This window comes from Condylura cristata, unplaced genomic scaffold, assembly GCF_000260355.1.
Source record: "Condylura cristata isolate star-nosed mole 26May11 unplaced genomic scaffold, ConCri1.0 scaffold00019, whole genome shotgun sequence".
In the NCBI taxonomy this organism is placed as follows: Eukaryota; Metazoa; Chordata; class Mammalia; order Eulipotyphla; family Talpidae; genus Condylura; species Condylura cristata.
Window position 1 is genome coordinate 19,995,846 of NW_004567120.1, and position 23,499 is coordinate 20,019,344.

Genomic DNA, 23,499 nt, shown 5'->3' on the forward strand with positions numbered 1-23,499 from the left:
CCTCTATACTTGGAAGGGATATATTCCTGAGGTCAAACTATTGCTCTCTCCTGGATAGATGTGACCTAATGTAGGTGACTTGAGCTACCAACTTGATATGTGTGACCATTTTCTATTCTGTATCCATGAGTTTTGTATTTCATTGAGAAGCTCTGATAATTTGTTGTGGTGGCTGATGTGATTATATTGCTTGCAATTTGTGATTGTGTGGTCACAAGTATGGGCTTTATAGTGATCCATCGAGGTACAGTTTCATGACTCATCTTTCACAGAAATGTGCTTCTAGTCGCATCAGATTGCTACCATTTTAGGGCCACTTTAATTTAAAATATTAGCTTTGGAATTTCAGGATCATGCAAAATGTATAAATTTAACATTCGCCTGTGTTACAGACCTCATGGGAAAATTATATATAGCTATAAATCTGTGTGATAAGACTATGGCATACATTCTCAGGGGATATATTTTTCCATCAAGAGGCTAAGTTGAAACAGACAAGAAATTTCTCATCTCTTTGCTAGTGGGTGGATTTTGTTTCAATCTATCATTTCACTGAAGTGTGGAACTGAGATTCTTAGTTTTATGTGATGGCTCCATTTTCATTCTCCACCCTATACAAGCGTAATGTACACCTTATATAAACTTCTTTCTCTATTTAGCTGATAAGCCATATATTTTGCCTTGTTTGGGGTATTACTAAATCTCTTCTGGTCAGCAACAACCTCATAATCAGCTTTTTTTCTATCTTCTGTCTCCCTCTCCTTCCCCTCCCCCACCTACTACTTTCTCTTCTCTCACTTCCTCTCTGGCTTAAAAATTTCCTCTCTTTTTTGGCATCTCATACATGAGTATTTTTTAGCATTATATTTTGATCAGCCATGAATTAAATAGTGTGCTTTTAAATTTTATCTAGAATTTCTTTGAGTTTTTAATGTATCTTTTCCAAATGCCTAATATGCCATATTTCTAGGAACAGAAGTTGACTTACATGATCTTTCATATTAAAAAGTAATGAAATTAATTAACAGTGTATCTATTCTCTTACCGTTGTGAGTTAAGCAGTTTTTTTTTTCAATCTATATGCTAATAACACCAAGCAGTGGTAGAGTACCTAACACTTTTACAAAACATTTTCATATTTGATCAAATTTGACCCTCTGAAAACATCTGTAATGTTGAGCATCTATTCCATCGAGGTAAGCTACTTCCTTAAGGTCACATAATAAGTTAATAGGAACTCAAACCATTAGATAATACAAATTCACTGTTTGCTGTTTGTTAATTGTTCACAAAGTATGATATGTATCTTTTGCCTGAGAAAATTCTCTTTTGAGGTCAGAAATCCAGAGAACTGCAACATACAACTTCCTCTGATTTAAAAGAACATTTTGCACTCCAAAGTTTGTGCTTTTAGAATATGAAATAGAAGCTCCGCTCCAACACCTGGTTATAGTTTCCTCTGGGTTATGAGGGAAGAGTAGTTTGCTTACACATTTCTGCTGGAATGTATCATGTTATAGTCTAGATTATCATTCTTTATCTAAATAAATGAAACTTGGAAGTGCCAAGAAGCTCTTGTACTTCTGTCCTGAAGAACTGTAATCCTCCAAGCCACTAGTACTTAGCCTGTGTGCTTCACTGTTCAGTGTGCAAAGGAATCCTGTGGCCCGTAGTCTCAGCTACAGTGGCAATTTACACAGCTTGATGGCTATCTCTTTGAATATAATCCAGTAGGAATGATGTTGCCTTTTTATCTGAAAATTAAACGTCATTGGTAATTGAATCAGTTAAACTGACTCAAACACAGCTGGGCAAGACCAAAGATACTTTTCCTAGTAAACAGTATATGCTGACTGCAAGCTAAACAAACCTATGCTGGTGGCCCTTGTGAGTTTACTTACTTACTGGAGACTTGTCAGCTAGCTTGTCAGTGCTTGCAAGCAATGCATAGAAATAGAATCCTCCTTTTTAAAAATGAATGAAGTGATTGGAGAGTATTTCTCAAGGTAAGTGAGAGGGAGAGGCCTGGGAGAGTTGTAGAAAGGGAACAAAGACTTAGCTATGAGGTTTTTATTATCTCTTGTTTATTGGAATGAAAGAGAGTGAAAGTCTTACAAAGGAAATATACTCCCCTTTAATTGAGAAGCCTCTGAACAAGTAAATGTGGCAAATGTGGATCGTGCTCCTTTATGGTTAAGATGCTGTGTTCTCTGGACCTTAAATTTGGAACTAGATTGGTGATATATATGAATGATAACAACAACAAGGAATACTTGATGAGAACTGACTATTGGTAGATGCTCTTCTAAGTCCACATACATTAAATAATTGAATTCCAGAAAAAGCTATTAGCTAACTCTAATATCTCTATTGGAAACAATATTTCACACACAAACCAACTGAATCTCTGAGATATTAAGTAAATTAGCAAGGTTGCAAATCTAACAAATGAAACCCTACATTTGACTTCTATCCTGTGCTATCTGCATTTCTTCAGAATGTTCATCTTAACCTTCTTTTTATTGCATTTATATGACTATCCAGCTGCTTTTCAGGATTAGAGGTACTGAGCGCCCACTCACTGACGAACAACCATCCCTACTATTGTGGAGCAGTGCCTTTAAACTGAAAAGGAGTTTTCACCTTCCAGGATTGTCCCCCAAAAGTTAAGAATTACAAATCCTGGAGGAAGACACAGGGCAGTAATAGTCTAATGTGAGTTATTTAAGTTTGACTTTTATCTTCATTTGCCTCAAAAAGTAGAGCCCCAGAAAGTATGGGCATTCTTCCAGTGCAAGCTTCTGTATTTAGGGAGTTATTTCATACTTTTAGAACTTTCTTCTCCTTCTTCATTCAGAAGTATCTGCTGAGGACCCACTATTTTCCAGGTGCTGTGCTAGGCATGGAGTGTACTTTGATGAGCACGTACTGGTGTGCTGAATTCTCTCACAGAATGTTGTAGTCAGATCAGGGGAGGGGGCAAAACCCCACAAAATCCTGCAAGCCAATATGTAATTTCAAGCTAAGACATGAATGAAGAAGGAAAGTCTTTGGGGACCAAAGTGGCGGTAGTATCATGGAGAGAATGCCGCCACATTTGGAGGAATAGAAGATGCTTCTCTGAAAAATGACAGTCCAGGTTGCAGAAGCGGCATTCAAAGGCCCCATGATCCTTGTTCTGCAGTGAGAAATCCATCATGTATTCATGGAATGACTAAGCAGTTTATGTGTGCTCCTGCTCATGACTTTCTGAGTTAGGTATTCTCTTTCAGCTTCTCTTTGGCAAAACAAACAAAAACTTTCTTTTGATAAATAGTATGGTCACTTCTGTTTTTGTAAGATCCTCAGATTAAGGAGACATTCTCATTTATCCACCAGGCTATCTCCCAAGAACCCTCTCTTTTCTCACTCCGTTCCTTTCGCCCTTAATCAAAGATTTTTCCTAGATACTACTAGTGTTATTCTTTTTCATAGCTGAGCTTCTTGTTAGAATAATCTCAACTTAGTGCCTTCGTTTTTGCATATTCTCAACCCATCACATTCTGCTTTCAATCCCCATCATATTCCCCAAATTGCTAAATCTAGAAGTCTGTTTCTTATTTCCTCAATTGTACTTGGTTTCTCTGCAACATTTAGCTCTCGTGTTCAAATAAAAGCCTTTTCTTTTTTGTATGTTTTGAAACAACTTTCTCCTAGTTCTTTAGTAATTTTTGTTGATTCATTTTCCTGCTCTCCCCTTGAAGGTTACTGATATCCAAGTCATCATGTTACGGGGTAGGGAGAGGGGCACCCTAGGACCCTTAAACGTACCTGCTCTCAATAGGTTCTGCCATCTGCTGCACTAAGACAAAACATATAGACATTTAATAGAAAAAAATAACTTTAATACAATTAGTGTGCAATACAGACAAGACAAAGGATAGAGTTTCTAATTCAAACACCCAAAGTTACCCATCCCCTCATGGGTCAAAGTCCAGCCCAAACAGGATTGACCCAAAGCAAGGCCAGAAAGCCTGCCCCAAGTCTAAATACCTTCTGGTGGCGGCCCATTGAAAAGGGTCAGAAATGGCCAGACAAGTCTGGGAGGAAAAGCAAAAAATCAAAATCAAGGTAAAAGCTGCCCTCGTTAACCTCCCCACAGGTCTCTCACCCACGTCTGTTTCACCTAGTCCAGGACCAAGACGCAAGGTCCACTTGTTCACATGTCTCTCTGCTCCACTTGCCTCCTCAGGTCTCCGTCTGGCTCCATCCTGCTTCCTTCCCTCCCCAGTCTCCTGTCCAATTTCTTCTCTCCCTGCTCATTTCCACCCTCCTTTGGGTGAGGCAGGGAACCTGGAACCTCCCCTTTTCCTGAGCACCACCCTGTTATAATCATTCTCATCTGATCTTTTTTTCTTGCATGAGTATGCTGTCTGGACAACCTCATTTACCAATATGGAATCCATGAGAATTTGTATCTCCACTAAAATCCTTTCTACATATTTCTAAATCCTATACCAGACTGTTCAGTAAATATCTCTCCTTGATGTCCTGCAGACTCCATATTTAATATATTGGAAATTAATGATTTCCCTCACATCCTGTCTCTTCCCTGAAGCTACAGTGACTCTTATGAAATGTAAAAATGATTTTTATCATATCTCTATTTACAAGTGGAAATTCACATTGCCACCCTGAGTATCCTGAGTCATTCTGTAGTTTCATCTCTACTCCCTTCACACACTAAACTTCTGTCAACTCCCAAACATGTCTGGAGCCTTTGCATGTGCTGTTTTCTTTACTTGGGATGTCATTTTCCACTTTCCATTTTCTGCTTAAATCTCAACTTTTAATTAACTTTTACTTGTGGGTCTGCTAATCCTAAGAGGCTGTTGGGTCATCGTTTTGTGATCTGCATTAAATATTAAGGGTCAAACCCTGTGCCATTGAATGATGTTCTGAAAAATCCACCCTCTGGTGCTTTCACAGACTTCATATCTTTGCCAAAGAGCTCTCAGTTGCTGAGGCTATGAACCTGACTTCCTGACTGGGGACCCAGGGAACTGGGAACTATGTAGCCATGCTTGATTTCTAAATGAGTACATGTATGCTCTTGCTTTCCTGCTTTTTCGAGTTGGACTTGTATTTTTGTGTCTCATCTCAAGACCTTATTGCTGGTAGGAAGCTGCCGACCAAAATCGTTCCCTCTCTGTCTCTATTCTACCTCTTCTCATTCACCTTGTAAATAAACAAAAATTTAAAATTTCTCTCTGTGTGTCTGCTTTTGGGTCTTGTCCCAAGTTCTTAAGCACAGAGGTGAGGGTTCATACCCATGTCACCCCGGTTTTTCTCCAGGGGTTCCTTGTAACACTTAAGTTGAGAATTTTGTTTTGCTAAGTCATTTATTTAGACAGTTAACTCACCTGATGATGAGCAAGAATTAAAAATAATTATATGAAGTATGCTCTCATCTTCAAGTCATAGATAAACCATTATCTCTAATTAATGGCTCTTACTATCTGTAATTAATAAAAATAGTCCATCATTAGCAGAGTCTGCTTGAGTCAAGTTTTCTTCCTTTGTCTGACTTAGAAGAAGTAATTGTAATCAAGTACAGTGCTTTTGATTTTCTCAGACAGACTTTGCCAATTTATTAAGGAGTTAAAAGATTGAAAAGTTTGTAGACACGTTGGGGTTTATAGTAAATGATAGAGTTCTTTTATCCAGGAAACTAAAATATACACATGTTATTTTGAATATAGCCACTAGCTGACATTTTCTTGAATCATTTCCATCAGAAAAAATATTAGGAATTTTCATTAAAATTCATTACAAGGCCCTCCCTGGTGGCGCAGCGGGTTAAAGCACAGCACTAAGAAGCTAAAGCCACTTCTGCATGAGTTCGATTCCCGCCTGCCCCAGAGGTGACCACATGGCGTGGCAGACCTCTCCTGACCCGCCTGCTGCTCCCCTCATCAGTGTACTTCGCGGATCTGCCTGTTCTGCTCCCCACTCTGTCTCTGGTGAAGCCTCTCACCACCCCTGAGCCTCTGGTCTCTACCCCACTTCTGTATGAATAAGTAAATAAATCTTTAAAAAAAAATTCATTACAAAAGACACTTATGTGTCTTTTGCCACCCCCAACATTCTTTATATTATGTCCCTTTCTTTCTTCCCCTTTCCTCTTTTTAAATTTTTATTTATTTACTTTGTATTTTTTTTTACATCTTTCCTCATTTTGTACATTTTTTCATCTCAGCTGTAATCCCTGTGGTCTTCCCACCACCACTTGTGCCATCATCATAGTCCCGTGTGCTCTTCTGGCCCTCTTCCATCTTAACCTTAGAGTCCACAATGTGTTTATTAATATCTTCCATTTTAAAGTGATGAGATATTTAAAGACAAAACAGGAACATAAATCTGCCTTTGTATTAAATATAGCTAAGTGGTATCTGTTTGAATATTGCTTTCAAAAGCTCTAAACTCCACAATGAAAACAACAATGGCTGTTAAATATATCAAAATGAACTTTTTGTATAGAACTGGTGTTGAAGTATAGAACCAGCAACTAGCTTAATGTTACCTTTGTTTGGAAACTATTCCCCCTATATGTTCTATTATGAAGTGACATAATCCTTAATATAATCCTTAATATATGTTAAGCAATATTTAAAAATATGCTATTTGGGGGAAATAATGCCAAGCAAAATAAGGCTTAAGAAGAAAGACACATGCCAGATAATTTCATTCCTATGGAGGATATAAAGAAACAAGACAAAAGATCAGACAAAACTAAATCAAACAAATCCTAGAAATTTGACTATAAAATTGAAGCTACCAGAGTGGGAGTTTGGAGGTGTAGGGAGCAAAGTGGACAAGGGTCCAAGGAAATATGGTGGAAGATTATGGGTGTTTTGGGGCCCAAGGGACTATGGTGGAGGGTTATGGGTGTTTTGGGGGTAGGAGTGGTGTGGTAGGATTTATCTAAAGAGGTGTGATTTTTACCCCCAAATGAATTTCAAAGTTGTAAACCATTGTTAGCTTAATAAAATAACATACAACTCAAACGAATTCTAATTTAAACTCAAGACCACGTTAAAGTGTGACTCCTCAACAGTGTTCACTGAGCAGTCTGTATACATCTGTTTTAAGACTTATACAGTATGTTGCGTTGACACATGGGAGCATGCACACGCATGTGCACACACATGGAAGGATGCATATATATCACCCCTGTGCATTGGATATCTTCTAAGGTGGGTGACTATGTCTTAGTCTGTATTTATCAAAAATGAGAGGTTAGGCCAGGAGCCAGTACACAAGTGGCACTCAGACCAGCTCAAGTATTATCTGGGGAAATTGTTTAAATGCAGGCACTCGGCAATTCCTACCCTCATGTCCAATATCCAGATTCTCATTCAATAGACCTGAAGTTGTCCCTAGGAGTTGATATTTTTATAAGTTTTTCAAATATTTCATATTTTGATACCAAGGGGATATTAACTAACCTTTAAGAAACTACAATATATGATTGTAGGGCTACTTCTATTCTTCTCATTTACTCCGTAATATGACAAAATTTTCTCACGCAGTCATCCTAGATAGAGTATTCAGAGACAATATAGGCCACTTTTCATTGGCTAGAAGGTTTGTAAGCAACAGAATTAGATCTCATAAGGCATCTTGAAAGAATTTCAATGGAGCTTGTATCTATAGAGAAGACACAGCAAGCATGAAAGTAAATAAGTCATTTTAAAAAGAGAAGTCTTTCAGTTTAGATTTTCCAGTGAATGAATTTTATATCAAGAATTTTACATGGCTTAATAAAGAATTAGGACTTTTGATTTGAGTAAAGTAAAATGAAGTAACAAAGAGTAGGTTTAATCTTGCTATGTGTAGCAACCCAAGCCTGACAAGTACAAACTTAATGAAATAATAGTTTTTGAGACAATGGACATTGGCAATGAAGGGCAGTAATCCCAGACAAAACAAGAGTTCAGCCCTAGTATGGCACCAACTTGCTGCTTTGACAGAACATCCAGTTGTACCATGGTGAGGACGGAAGTGGAGCAAAGGAAATCCACTGGGGAGCTGAAGTCTTTGCAATAAGTAATGCTGGAATAATGAGGCCACATATGCCAAAGAAGAAGAAGAAGAAGAAAATTAAATCCACAGCTCATGCCATATACAAAACTTAACTGAAAACAGAGCATAGTCTTAATAAAAACTAAAATTACAAAAAATTTGTAATGAAACAGAAAATTACCTCTGACTTTAAGTTAAACAGAGATTTTTCAGTTACAATATGGGAGCATGATCAATAAACAAATTGATAAATTGTACTTCATCAAAATGATGATTTCCTCAAAAGACAGTGAAGAGACTGAAAAGACGCCACAAATCTTTGCTCAGAGTACATCTTCTGCAGGTTTTTCATTCAGGTTATATAAGTAAATTAGAAAACAGTAAGATATGAAATGGCCTAATAAAAAGTGGGAAAAATATATGAATAGATGCTTTAACAATAATACATGTTCATGCATACATACATACATATATACATGTATACACACCTTGTCAACAAACACATATTAAACAATCTCAACATCAGCTGTTAGGGAAATAGAAATCAAAATCCCACTATGATACCATTGCCTAAGTACCAGACATTGGTGCAAAGTGAGTGATTGCTTGAGGGTGATGGGAAGGAAAGGCTTACTCATGTCCTAAATACAATCTTAGGGTTGATGGATATGCTCACTATTTTCCTTGTGTTGTTGTGTGTTTATAGCAAAATGACACACGGCACATTAAAAAGTACAGATGATGTTTTGTCATTTGTTCCTATTATTGAGGCTTTTAAGATGCATCAGATCTTTTTCTTCAAGATATACTTAATTGGAAGACAAATAAGTAAAACAAAAGTTGTTTTTCTATTTCTGAAGAGATCTGTGGAGCTCTCCTTTGACAGATATGGAGTGTCTGGCTACCATATATTTAGATGTATAGAAAGACAATTTATTTTATGTTAATTCAAAGTCTCTTGTACAGAAGTCTTGGATGTCAGTAGTCTTAAGTATAATTACAGAAAAATCAGAGTCACTTAGAAATTATCTGAAAATGAGCTATTCTGAATGCCTGAATTTACCTTAAATGTTGGACACACTCCTTAAAATTATCTTAAAGATATTCTTAGCAAATATTTTAATACGTGGTCCATTCTTCTGTCACATTAAAGAAAACAAGTATACCCGTTTATTTAGTCTACCTTTCATCAATAATTCAGGGCCATTATTACAAGCTTGCATTATGTTGGAATGCAGTGGTGCCCTCTGATTTCATTAAATGCGTGTCTACATGTGCTCCCATAATAAGGGATTGAAGACAACAGTAATTTTTTCTTTTGTAGGAAGAGAAGATGGTTGTGTCTGTCATTTCTTTATTTTGTCACCCTTGTGCTGTCACCTGTCTCTTGTGACTTTTGAATCATTTCTTTACTTGTTCTAGTATACTGACTCTAATTGATAGAACACATAGCCAAGGTTGTTAGAATTGAATAGACAGAAGCTACAAGTAGAGCACTTGAGAGATTTCCTTTAAGTTAACTTCACAATTTTCAGTGCATGGAGTGTTTTCACTGAGTGAAACAATTCATTTTTTATCCACCAGTTCTCAGCCTTGCAGTAGATAATTTGATTTGCTGCAGAACTCAGTAACAAACAGGTGAGATATTATTTTATTACACATACAAAGACTTGCAATAGAGAGGCTACAAAATGGCACTTTCACCACCAGACTCCTTGTTGAAAATATTTATTACTTCAGCTATCAGTAAAAGTCAGGACCTTTTTGTGTGATCTGACAATTTGAAAGTACCTCTCCAAGAAAATGTCTGATGAATTTCTTGGTTTTGCTAGTCATCAAGCTAGCAGGTAGTGCTGTCTTTGTCAGTAATTTTTTTCTGTCTCTGCTCTCATATTAAGTATCAGTTGTTAGAAAGAACAGATGAACAAACTCTAGTTGATTCTGAATGCTTCAAAACAGATTAATTTTTTTAGTTACATTTCCTTTTTTAGATTAAATCTGACCTATTGTACTAAAAGAAAAAAAAAATCAGCCTTTGCTTCCTCAAATCCAAAGATAATTTCAGAAAGCAATTGATGATAGGGTTCGTGGCTGAATTCAGTAACTCATTTGATAAAATGGCATTTTTCCATATTGAGAAATTAGAGGATAAACATGTTTTCTAAAATAGTTGGTAAATATCTAGGCTAAAAAGAATATTATGAATAAGGGCCATACTTGTCAATTTAGTTGCTTTTTTCCACAGTGTACTGACAAAAGTTTTGGTTTTATGTGAAGACTTCAGTTTTTACATGAATTCACTATGATCCAAGCTCGGGTCATCAAACATTTGATTTTCTTAGCACATCAAGACTGGTTGTTTCATTTATGGAGGAGAGAAATGGAGGAAACTTGGATTAACATTGACCAATATATTAAAGATGTATATATAAGGCAAAATGTCTATTTATTCTGAGAAAACCATCCTGAAGGTTCAAACACTTGCTTCCACAGACCTAAGTTGTCTCTCCCTGTAGTCAAGACAAATTTTTAAATGGATTTTTTAGATGACTGTTAAATCAGACCTAGAAGAGTGCTGCAGAATACTTTTCACCAGGATAAATATCTGGCTCTCGGCTTTGGCAATTCTGTAATTTCAGACTTTTTTTTCCAGTTTCTCTTAAGTAGAGTCTTACAGGGGTCATTAATTTTCCCAACAAGATAAAAGTCAGTTGATTATGTTTTAATTAAGTTAGTTAATATCAGATTCCTGCCTTGCCTCTTTAGATCATCTTGATTTGAGTGTTTGGTGACTCCAAACTTTTGTTAATGACCCGTTTATAAATAATTTGTTACTTATATTTCAGAGTGATTCTTCACACAATGTTAGTGGATTTTACTGAATCATGTTTTGAGAACTATTTTACTTTCTTATCATCCTTATCTCTGGTCTCTTGTGGATCACCTCACAGTTACAATTAACACTAACAATGAGAAGCATCCGGTGCTCCCGATCTCTAACAGTAATACATTTCATCTGCCTAAATTTAAGAGTTTGACTTATTTTTATCAACTGACTGATGTCTTCAAAATCAGTTTATACTGAAAATGTACCTAAATATATTATTAAATGGGTCATCATATATTTATGATATCCTGTGAACAATGAACACTATTAAGTTTTGAATTGACAAAGTACATTGAGTATATAATATAAAATGATGTAAGGAAAATCTCCATCTATCATTGTTTTGGAGAAGATTTTTGTATAGGACACATCGCTCTTGAATTCTCTTCAATATAATAGTTACTTTAATAACTAAGTGACTCATTCCAAGGAAGTTCTACATGTGAATAACTTCCAGCATGTATTCTAAAGATGGAACACAAAGGTAGCTCAATGCAATGCCATGTTGACTATCCCATGATTTTAAGCTATCAATTATCAATCAACATCTATGTCAATTTTTATACACATTAATTTCTTACAGTTCTACCTAATCTAAGAAAACTATCTTCTCTATTAGTTGCTCTGTATTTCAGAAAACATAAACTAATTTTATTATTTCCCTAGGGAAATATTTTCCCAAAATGCCCAATTGAAAGGACTTTAGATTCCCTAAGCACTTGACAAACACTGTAGAGTATGCATGAAAGATCTTTATATTACAAACTATTAAGTAGGAACCCAGTCCTTGCTTAAATATGTTTAGTGAGAGAAACTTACTACCCTGCAAACAATCTATTTTATATAGTCTATATATGAGTTATATATACATGTATATATTTTAGTAGTAGTATTCCATTATATATACCTTTGGGCATTTAGGTTGTTTCCAAGACTTGACTATTGTAAATAGCGGTGCATTGACCATAGGAATGCATATATCTCTCTCATCCTTCTCATATATTTTCTTTCATCACCTCTCAAACAGTGATTTTGTAATAAAGACTTTTATAAAAAAGTGAATATTATAACCTAGCATGTATATATATTATATATGCTATATATGCTATAGTGTGTATATATATATATATCTATATATATACACACACACACATATACATACATATATATTTGTGTTTGGCTTTTAAATTAAAGAAAACGCTAAGACTTTTAAGCTATATTTTCTTTTCCTTTTAAAAATTTTTTTTTTTTAAGATTTATTTATTTGTGCATACAGAACTGGGATACAGGCCAGAGGCTCAGGGGTGGTGAGAGGCTTCACCAGAGACAAAGTAGGGAGCAGAACAGGCAGATGGACGAAGTACACTGCTGAGGGGAGCAGCGGGCGGGTCAGGAGAGGTCTGCCGCGCCATGTGGTCACCTCCGGGGAAGGCGGGAATCGAACTCATGCGGAAGCGGCTTTAGATTCTCAGTGCTGTGCTTTAACCCACTGCGCCACCAGGGAGGGCCATTCCTTTTTTTTTTTTTTTTAAAGATTTATTTATTTGTGCATACAGAACTGGGATACAGGCCAGAGGTGCAGGGGCAGTGAGAGGATTCACAAGAGACAGAGTGGGGAGCAGAACAGGCAGATCGAAGAAGTACACTGCTGAGGGGAGCAGCGGGCACGTCAGGAGGTCAGGAGAGGTCAGCTGCGCCATGTGGGTCACCTCCAGGGCAGGGATTGAACTCATGTGGTAGTGGCTTTACCTTCTTAGTGCTGTGCTTTAATCCGCTGCACCACCAGGGAGGGCCTTAAGCTATATTTTCTTAAGTGAGGTTCCCATAATCAGAACTGCTGATTTTATAGCTATTTCAAAATTGTGTAAAGAAAAAAGACTATGTAATCTAGAGAACATTTTCAAAGAAGTTGAAAATGTTTCTTTGTTTTTGTAATTCTTTGATAGATACCTGGGGGTGGAATGATGGGTCAAATGATAGATCTACTTTAAAAATTTTAAGAAAACCACTGATGTCTTTGAGTTAGCCAAACTGGGAGTTTTCCTCATATGGTCTCCTCTGTATTTTTCTACATTCTCTCAAATCTTATCAATACTATGTGATTCCTATACAAAACTGAAGAAACATAGTTCAAATGGGATTGATTGTCTTCCAGAGACTGACCTTTTAACTTTTCACCAGCTAAGTTAAATCAACAAGTTTAATTTTTCTTTTGCAAACTAAGATACTTGTCAGAACAGTTTCTAGGAGAAATACTGTGATTCTACTGCAGAAAACTCATTTTGATCAGTCAAACTATATCTGAGCACATCAGGGATGAGTCTAAATGAATGCTTAAGAATTCTGTTTCTTGCAGATAGCATTTGGTCTCCAGAGAAAAGATCTTGCTTATTATTCATTTTCTTTTTCCATTATCTAAGTATTAATGGTCTGCTTTTGCTTTCTTCTCCTTCTGATGATAAGTAATTCAAATAGAAAGCTATTTGTTGCATGTATGGAAAAAATAGAAATAAAATGTTAGGAAGCTTGTAACTTTTTTTTCAAAGATTTATTTATTTATATATACAGAACAGGGGTACAGGCCAGTGATGCAGGGGCAGTGAAAGGATTCACCAGAGTCAGAGTGGGGGGCAGAACAGGCCGTCTCACGAAGTACATTGCTGAGGGGAGCAGAAGGCGGGTCAGGAGAAGTCTGCCGCCGCCATGTGGTCACCTCCGGGACATGCGGGAATTGAACTCATGCTGAAATGGCTTCAGTTTCTTAGGGCTGTGCTTAACCCGCTGCATCACCACGGAGGGCCGGAAGCTTGTATCTTTTACACATATCACCCTGTAAGGGAAATGTTGTACTTTAAAGCTCACTGGTTCCTTAAGTATAAAAGTACGCTCTAGTTTCCTAGGAGTTAGCATATTGAAAACAATCTATTATTTTTGCTTTCGTGATCTTGCTGGTAATTATCTTTTCTCTCATCACTTCTTAAACAGTGATTTCATCATACTTTTATTAAAATGTGAATATTTTAGCCTAGTATATGTATTTTTGTGTGTTTGACTTTTAGATCTTTTAATAGAGTAAAAAACACTAAGACTGCTTTTAAACTATATTTTCTTAAATATAGGTTTCTATAATCAGAACTGCTGACTTTATAGTTATTTCAAAACTGTAAAGAACAGAGACTTAGTAATCTAGAGGACATTTTCAAAGAAAGGAGAATAATCCAACATACCCGTCCAGATTGTTATCAGGCTCTAACATTCAATATGGACTATTGCTCAAGAGAAATGAGGGATTTGAAAGAATGGGACAACTACTGACACTAGTTTTTTTCATGTTTATGAAATACATTAAAAATCTATCTCACTGAAACCAGATGTAGTTCAATAGCTATACTTTGGCAAATTTTGTCTTTATTTTAAAAACCAGAAATAAATTCTGTGATAGGAAAATTAACATCTCTTGGCACTGTTTTCCTTATTATTTGATGCTATAGCATAGTTTCAGATGAGATAATGGATATGGATTTTATAAGTGTGTCTAGGTAAGGTGTGAGGGTAAGGTGGTGATAATGACAGATGATGTAGCTGTCCTATAGGGACCTGCTTTCTGGCCAATGAATCAATTTCCTTAGTAGAAAGGAAGTCATATGAGTCAGAAATGTCCTAGCACAAGAGTTGAATGGAATGAAGCTAAGTAAAGAATTTTGTCATGGTGAATTTATGAAAACCATATATAATCCCAACTCGCCATCCCTACCCTGCCAAACGCAGAGGGACAGATCAAAGTATTATGTTAGTTGAGATTGTTGTAACAAGCTTTGAAATGACCAGTTCAGGAAATTGTTTATAACTATACCATCATAGTCAACTATTTATGCTTTTGCTTTTAGTCTGTTATGGGTTTTCCATAACTCACTTTAAAATTTTTTAATATACTTTATCATTGTAATAAGTTAGAACATCATATTAACTTACAGTTTCCAAAACTCTCCCCTCAGTCTCAGGGATTACTTCCCCTAATACTTGTAGTGTATTCTCCAGCACTTTTCTAATTTAAAAAATCTCATAGCTCTTAACAACTTACATATTATCTTGGTATATGCAGTTAATTGCCTGGGTAGTATTCATGTCTTTCTTCATCCGTCAAATTCCCAATTCAAGATGTTAAAGTCTTCAGTTCAAGACACCTTGATTTGTCAGGTTCCTTGCAGATATGACCGCAATGTGTGACCACTATCAACACTATGTGATGGGCAAAGAAATGAGAGTGGACCTCTTATTGGTGGTGGCTCCCAGCAAAACTGAAGTTTTCCTGATTACAAGTGCCAGACGCAATTAATATATGCTTTATACTATCTTTTCTTTTCCCCTTTTCTGTAGCAATTCAATGAGCAAAAGGACTTCATAATCCCTGAACTATCTGTGCAAAGACAATAATAGATGGTCAAACAGGAAATGGCTAATAAATAGATTTGTCCCCTTGGGATCTAAGTGAAATAATGGGAGATTCCTGCTGTTGTGTGGCTGTAGTCTTGAATAGGACAAACTTTATCAGGGACATGGAAATCAAAACCACAATGAGATAACATACTTCCGTACTTGGGAGAAAGACCAGTATCAGGAAAGCCAGCGATAAGGAAGGCTGTTGAGAGTAGAGTGAAAAGGCAATCTTCATATGCTGTTGGTGGGAAATTTGATTGGTCCAGTTCCTGTGGAAAATAAAGTTGAAGTTCCTCAAAACATGAAGCCTAGAAATACCACATAATCCAACAATTCTATTCCCTATTTATCCAAATAATCTAAAATGCTTTTTCAATAGAACATTTGCATTTCTATGTTCATTGCTGTACTATTTACAGTAACTATGTAATGGAAACAAACTAAGTACCCCATGACAGATGAGTAGATAAAGAACTTTAAAAAACTATAAAAATGCTATTAAAAGAGATGAAATTTTGCTATTTGCAACAATATAGGTTGAACTGGAAGGATTATGATATGAACTCAGTCAGAAGGAGAAGGATTAATACTGGATGATTTTAGTTATTTGGGAACAGTCCAAACTAAACCAAATCAAAGCCTAGAAATGTGACTGTAGAATTGAGTCTACCAGCAGGGGGTGTGGAACCAGAGGATAGGAGGCACAATGCCAGACAGTGGAGGATTTACAGGTGCTTTTGCGGTGGGTGTGCTGTTATACATCTGAAGGCTTGCGAGCCGATTCTGTTTTATTATATGCCTTGCTGTAAACCACTGTTACTTCAATCAAAAAGAAAACAATACACTGCATGCTATTTAAATATTATTAGCAGTTTTCTTGTGTTACTCAATTTTGATTTTGAGGTTTTAGTTAGATCTGAGTATCTGTGATTTTTGAACTGTTCTCTATTAATTTACTGTTTGATTTTAATTACTCGTTCTTACTCAGAAAAGGTTCAGTTGTTTTCTTTATGCAATCAGTGCAACAATGAACATCCTTGTACCTTTTTTTTAATGTATTCATGAGTAAAAGTTTCTGTTGGGAACAGAAATATAAATGCAAATGAAAAATAATCAGATACCCACATATCCACTCTTACAAAATGTTTTCATATTTATCTTTAAAGTAATAAACTAACATATATGCTATGTCTGGATTTTAGAGCTTCTTCTCTCCATATCTAAAATTAAAATGTTTGATTAAATGTGATGTTTACATTATGTTTTGTTACAAATATTTTATCTAGTTAAGGAAAGCTCCATAGATTTCTGATTTACATAGCTATTTCATCAAGATTTGATGTGGAATGCTCCCACTGGCAGTGCATATACTGAAATTGGAATGATATTGAGTAACATGGCCTCTTTGCAAGGTTAACACACACATTCATTGAGCATTCCATATTTTGCAAAAAGCAAACTAAAATATTTTCTAGACTCTGAAAAATACTTCTTACCAGAGGGGCTGAGAGTAGGAAAGAAGGAAACAGGGTGTTGACACTGTGCTTTGGTGGAGTGTGAGAGAAGTGCATGCATGTATGAAGGAGGGAGGTTGTGCTCCCCAAGTTCCATAGTTAGACAGTGCTGGCAAATCAATAAAGTGAGAAACAATTGCAAAACAAATAGGTGTTGCTTGGTTCCTGGGGAGTCAGGCAAAGAGGACAAGACACAAACAAATGAATTGATGTAGAATTTTATCAACTGTAACTTGTGATTCTATAGAAATGGTCATTTATGTCCTTGTAATCTGTTAATCTGGCTATTTGTAGTAGATTTTCTGTTTTCTCACTTTGGTTTTTTTTTTAAAGATTTATTTATGCATACAGAACTGGGGTACAGGACAGCGGTGCAGGGGCAGTGAGAGGATTCACCAGAGACAGAGTGGGGAGCAGAACAGGCAGATCTACTGAAATACATGGCTGAGGGGTGCAGTGGGTGGGTCAGGAGAGGTCTGCTGCGCCATGTGGTCACCTCTGGGGCAGGAATCAAACTCATGCTGAAGTGGCTTTATCTTCTTAGTGCTGTGCTTTAACCCACTGCATGACCAGGAAGGGCCCTGATTCTTTTTTTGATAATTCTACTTGATTGTCTATGTATATATCTCTGTATGCATCTATCTAATCAGATCAGCTAATTTATTTTAAAATCTCCAGGTGATTATGAAAGTTATTGTTTTGCATAGGATTCCCATCTCTTCAATTATTTGCAGCATAGTGATGATCCACTAGCTTGGAAAACTTACTTACAAAACTTGTAGTACTGATAATTTCATACATTTCAGAATGTCTACTAACAAAAATCCAAAAATAGTCAGTGTAGGTGTAGATATTGAGAAGAAGGAATGCTCATGCATTGTTAGTTGGAAAGTATAAGTCACCATGGAAAGCAGCATGGAGGTTTCTCAAAAAAATAAAAATATGGCCCTCCTTGGTGGTGCAACAGGTTAAAGTGCAGCACTATGAAGATAACTGCAGCTGCTTCAACATAAGTTCGATCCTAGGCCAGGTAGGTGACCCACATGGTACAGCAGAGATCTCAGTCTCCCCTGCTGCTTCCCTCAGCAGTGTACTTTGTCAGTCTGTCTGTTCTGCTCCCCACTCTGTCTCTGGTGAATCCTCTCACCACCCCTGCAACTCTGGCCTGTGTCCCAGTTCTGTATGCATAAATAAAATAAATCTTAAAAAAAAACACAATAAAACTAGGACAACCATGTGATTCAGTCGTCCCACTGGTGGGGATTTACCCTAAGAATGCGAAAATATTAATTTGAAAGGTTATATGGACTCCAACATTCATAGCAGCATTATTCACTATAATGCACGTATAGAACCAAGCTAAATGCCCAATGGTAGATGACTGGATAAAGTAGAATACTACCTTGCTATCAAAAACATTGAAAAAGTGCCTTTGACATGAAATGAATGGATCTTGAGTTGATTATGCTAAGTGAAATAAGTCAGAAAGTGAAAGATAGTTACCAGATGATTCCACTAATTTGTGAAATTTAAACAATCAAAGAAAACAAACTGACAGCACAGCAAAAAAATTCCAAGACTCTGAGAGATTGCGAGCGGTACTGATTTCCCGAGAGAATGGGGGTAGGAAGCGGGGAAAAGAGAAGGAGGGCGCCTGAGTAATGGTACTGGACTATAGTGGATGGTGATTGAAGCATGTGCACATATGGAGTGTGAAGTTGTACTAGCAAAATCATATAGTTTTGCAAAAGACTGACAAGTTATAACATTTAGGGAGAAAAAGCCAAATTAGTGTTTTTTTCTGAATTACCTGAATTTATATAAGTCAAAATGGGCTTGGTTTGTTGTTTTTACCTGGTTTAGTTCATTTTATTGAAATGAACATAAGGAAATAAAATTTATGTATGATAGCAGCTGATTTAGTACCACATGAAAGCTTTAACACATTTACAAAATCCATGAAAGGTACATTTTGAATACAAAGATTTTGCTTGAATTACTTTTCCCCTCCTGTGTTCATCTAAATGCAGCAAAGCTGTTACATAGGTATAGTTGTTGCATGGCTATACATAAAATTGATATTTCCATCTCTATTTAATGATCTATTTCAGCATCATAAAGCAACCAAAACTTGTTAAAAATAGTCAATAATACTTTATTTTAGTGAGCAAAAAGAAAACAAAATTTATCTTTAAAATAAACAAGAAATTATTAGATGCTTCTGCTCAAGCCATTTGGAAGTTATTATCATGCACTAGTGTCTTCTTTAAAATTGTGGTGCTCCATGCGTATAAACAGATATTTGTGATAACTAGAAAAACTTACATTACTATTTATTAGAAAAATAGTGCTCTCTGCCAAAGTGTTCAGAAGTCTATTACATCAAATGGCATTTGTTGAAACCAAAGTCTAATGACCTCTCTTTATGATTCCATTAGTTACTACTCAATGGAAATTATTCATTGAAATGAAAATAAGGAAATAAAATTCATGTATGATAGCAGCTGATTTAGTACCACATGAAGACTTTAACACATTTACAAAATCCATAAAGGTCTTCTAAATGGCTGTATTTCCCAGAGCTCTAATAGCAAATTAAATGATAGAGATCTCTCATCATGCCTGTTAAGGGTACATTATTTTCCAGGTACATTTCTCTATTTTATCAAAAAATTATATTCAATTTGAACTTCCATAGGGGGAAGCAATTAAGAAATTGACATTTGAACAGATCTATTTTTTCTTAACTCAAAGCTAAATCAGGTTTCTCTATGTTCTTCAGAGGAAGAGCAGAAGTGTCTTGTGTGAGAACAGAAGTCACTTGTGAATGAACAAAATCTGACTGGGTCTATGCCCCTGGATCAAAATAATCAGCAGCAGTCTATTTACAACAGGGCAAGAATGGCAAAACCAAAGTTCCAGAAACCTTTTTCTGATGGAAGTAAATACTAGCTCAATGCAGCATATATTTACTAGGCCTTTGCTATATGTCCAGCACACTGCTGGCAGCAAGGTTATTTTGATATCGAACTCATATCTAGCTGCCTGTCACTCACAAGTCAAGCTCAGGGGACAAGGGCTGAAGTTAGGAAAATTCAAACAATTCTGTTTTGAGAAGACCGTGGATGGACAATCTCCCCTATTAAGAAAGGGGAAAAGGCTATATAAGTTATGTGGACTAGATCTGAGAACAAAGGAGTTAAATTTTATTGGCTGAGAAGTGGGTTAGGGGCCAAAAAAAGTTGTGGGCTTGGCTGAATATCATTGGGTAGTTTCAGAACACTTCATACATGAAAAAGGTTTTTCTTCAGGTAACTGGAGTTTTGAGGTTCTGTTCGTATGTCCCTCTCCCTCTGGGTTCTCAGTTCCCAGCCAGTATTTGAACTAACTTCAGGGTTGTTGATAAACCTGCAGACTTGCTGTGTCTGTAAATTCAAGTCTCAGGAAAAAATAAGATATTTTTTTTTTCTTGCGCTCACAGGGTCTGTAAGTAATCTTTAGGCTCAGTCTCAATTTCTCTTTTAAAACTTCCTCAATTTAGGAAGATATGTGTATGAAGTCATCTATGAAAATTCAATGGACTGGCCCTTCCTGGTGGTGCAAGGGGTTAAAGCACAGCACTGTGAAGCTCTCCGCAGCCACTGCAGCACAAGTTGGATCCCTGGTCACGGAGGTGACGCACATGGCTCAGCAGACCTCTCCTGTTTCCCCTGCTGCTCCCCTCAGCAGTGTACTTTGTCGATTTGCCTGTTCTTCCGTCTGTCTCTGGTGAATCCTCTCACTCTTCCCCCCTCCACATTCCTGGCCTACACCACAGTTCTCATATGCATAAATAAATCAAAGTAAATCTTAAGACAGAAAGATCTGTCAAGGCAAACTGAGATAAATTTAAAGGCCAAAGTAAGGAGTCAGAACATGGTTAGATGCTAATGGTTAAGTCACTGAGGGTTTCTTTGAGGTTTTGCTATTGTAATGTTTTATCAGAATTTGTTTGTTAGGAACTGGACTTATAGTGATTAACAAAAAAAAAAAAAAAAAAAGAAAAAGAAAAGAAACAAAAAACACACAACAACAAGCAAACACCAACAATCAAAAAGCCTTCCTTCTTAACCTTCTCTCCTTCACTTAACACCTTACATACTGAAGGGGGAAATTTTTAAAAAATAATTAATTTCCTTACATCATTGCTCATTTGTATTGGATTTCTCCCCTCAAGTGTAGTCCACAGTTGTCCCACCACCATCTCACCTGTGACCCACCACCACATCCTCTGTTCTCCTCCCTCCCCTGTTTCAATCCTCCCCTCTCCCCTTTCCTGCCTATGCCTTGGACGGATGGTTGGATGGTCAGCTGGCAAGTTTTGTCTTTTCCCTGATCCTTTTAAACAGAGAAATTTTGAGTAGAGGAAGAGGCTTGGGAAGAAGAGATGAAACCAGGGCACGGGTAAATGGAGGCAGGTTCTGATAAGGTAGATGACCCAGACAGGATCTTAGATATCTAGCAAGTTGCATGGAACAATCACTTGGAGGTAGGGGCCTAGAAAGGGAGAGAAAGAACATTTAACCACTTATTGCCCATCCGGGAAAGATGTTACAATTTTCATATGAATTCAGAGATGGTAGTGCTTTCTTTTTTTTCTTTTTTTCCAAAGAAAAGACTACCCTATGGTACATTGCTTCTCAGCTTCTTTATAGATAAATTACCTAAATTGTTCTTTATTGTGGTTAAAAAGAAAAAAACAGCATAAGGTCTATCCTCTTAACAAATTTCTAACAGTAGTGTTAAGCTATAGGCTCTAATTCTACATCCGATTTCTGTAATTTATTCTTCTTGCTTAACTGAAACTTTATACCCATTGAATAATAATTCCCTATTGTTCCCTCTCTCTGGCCCATGGCAAAACCACTCTACTTTCTGCTCCTCTAGTTTTGACAGTTTTAGATACTTCATATGAGTGGAATGATGTAGGATTTGTCCTTTTGTGAATGACTTATTCTTATTAGCATGCCATCCAGCTTTATCCATATTGTTGCACATGACACGATGTTCTTTTTAAAAGTTTAATCACATCCCATTATACTTACATAAATATTTAAGTACTAGCATATGTATATACCATATGAATGTTTTTATCCATTTACCCCTCAGTGGACATTAAGGTTGCTTCCAAGTCTAGGTTATTGTGGCTGCTTTCTCTTTCAGATGCAGATTTCTTTTTCTTGGGGTATATACTGAGAAGGGGAATTGCCAGATTGTATGATAATTCTATTTTTAATTTTCTGAAGGTTGCCCATATGATTTCCCATAATGCCTTTTCCAATTTATATTGCCATCATCATTACCCAAGGATTCTTTTTTCTCCAAATCCTCACCAATAGTTTTCTCTTGTCTTTATGTTAACAGTTGTCTTAACATTGAGGTTTTGATTTGAATTTCCTTGATTCGTTGTGTGGAACACCTTTGACATAACTATTGACCATTTGTATGGTTTTGTATGTTTTCTTTGCAAAAATGTCTATTGAAGACATTTGTTCAATTTTCAGTTGAGTAATTTTGTGTTTTTACTATTGAATTGTAGGAATACTTTATAGGTTTTCTATAGTCACCTTTTATCAATTACAGGGCTTGAAAATGTTATTCCAAACTGTAGTTTGCCTTTGCATTATGTTGGTTATTCTTTTGCTGTGCAGCATAAGAAATCTTTAAATAAATAATTTTTTCCTTTTGCATATTTTGGGAAACACTGAGCACAACTTCTGACATAGAGCAGAATGTTAGGAGACTTTAGCCTTTTTATATACCTTTGTAGTTAAATAAAATTTAGGATGCAGATAGATTGTGAATAAATTCTCACGTATAAATGAAATCAATGTTGCTATTGGTTCAGATATATATCAATTCAGACTTTGGCACTGTGTTGGAGTATATTGCTATAGTATGGATTCAAAAGCAGAAAATGGGTATAGTACATTTTCACAACAACAATCATTGAAAAATCATTTACATTGTTGATATAGTTTTAAAGATTTATTTATTTATGCATACAGGAACTGGGGTGTAAGCCAGAGGTATGGGGGGGGGGCTTGAGAGGTTTCACCAGACAGAGTATGGGACAGAACAGGAAGATCCCCTGAAATACACTGCTGACGGGAGCAGCAGGTGATACAGGAGAGGTCTGCTGTGTCATGTGGGTTAACTCTCTGGCTGGGGATTGAACTCATGCTGAAGGCTGCTGTGGCTAGCTTTACAGTGCTTGCTTTAACCTGTTGTACCACCAAGGAGGGCCTACGTTGTTGATATAGTTTTGATGAGGTTTTGCATTCAATGAGTGGTGTCCTTGGGTTACCTCTGAGAAAAGTGTCAGCATAGTCCTAGTTCACCTTTAAGTGCGCACATGAGTTTACCCAGGAGACAGACATTTGCACAGACACAGGCGGGCGAAGGTTACATTTTAAAGGGACAGACTTATTAGGAGAAGGAGAAAGAAAAGAAGAGGCACCTTCATAGTCACAAGTGGGTAGAAAGCTGCATTTTGCCAGTGCAGAAATTGCACTGATTAGTTTTTTTTTTTTTTTTTGTGGGGAGGGTTCATTCATT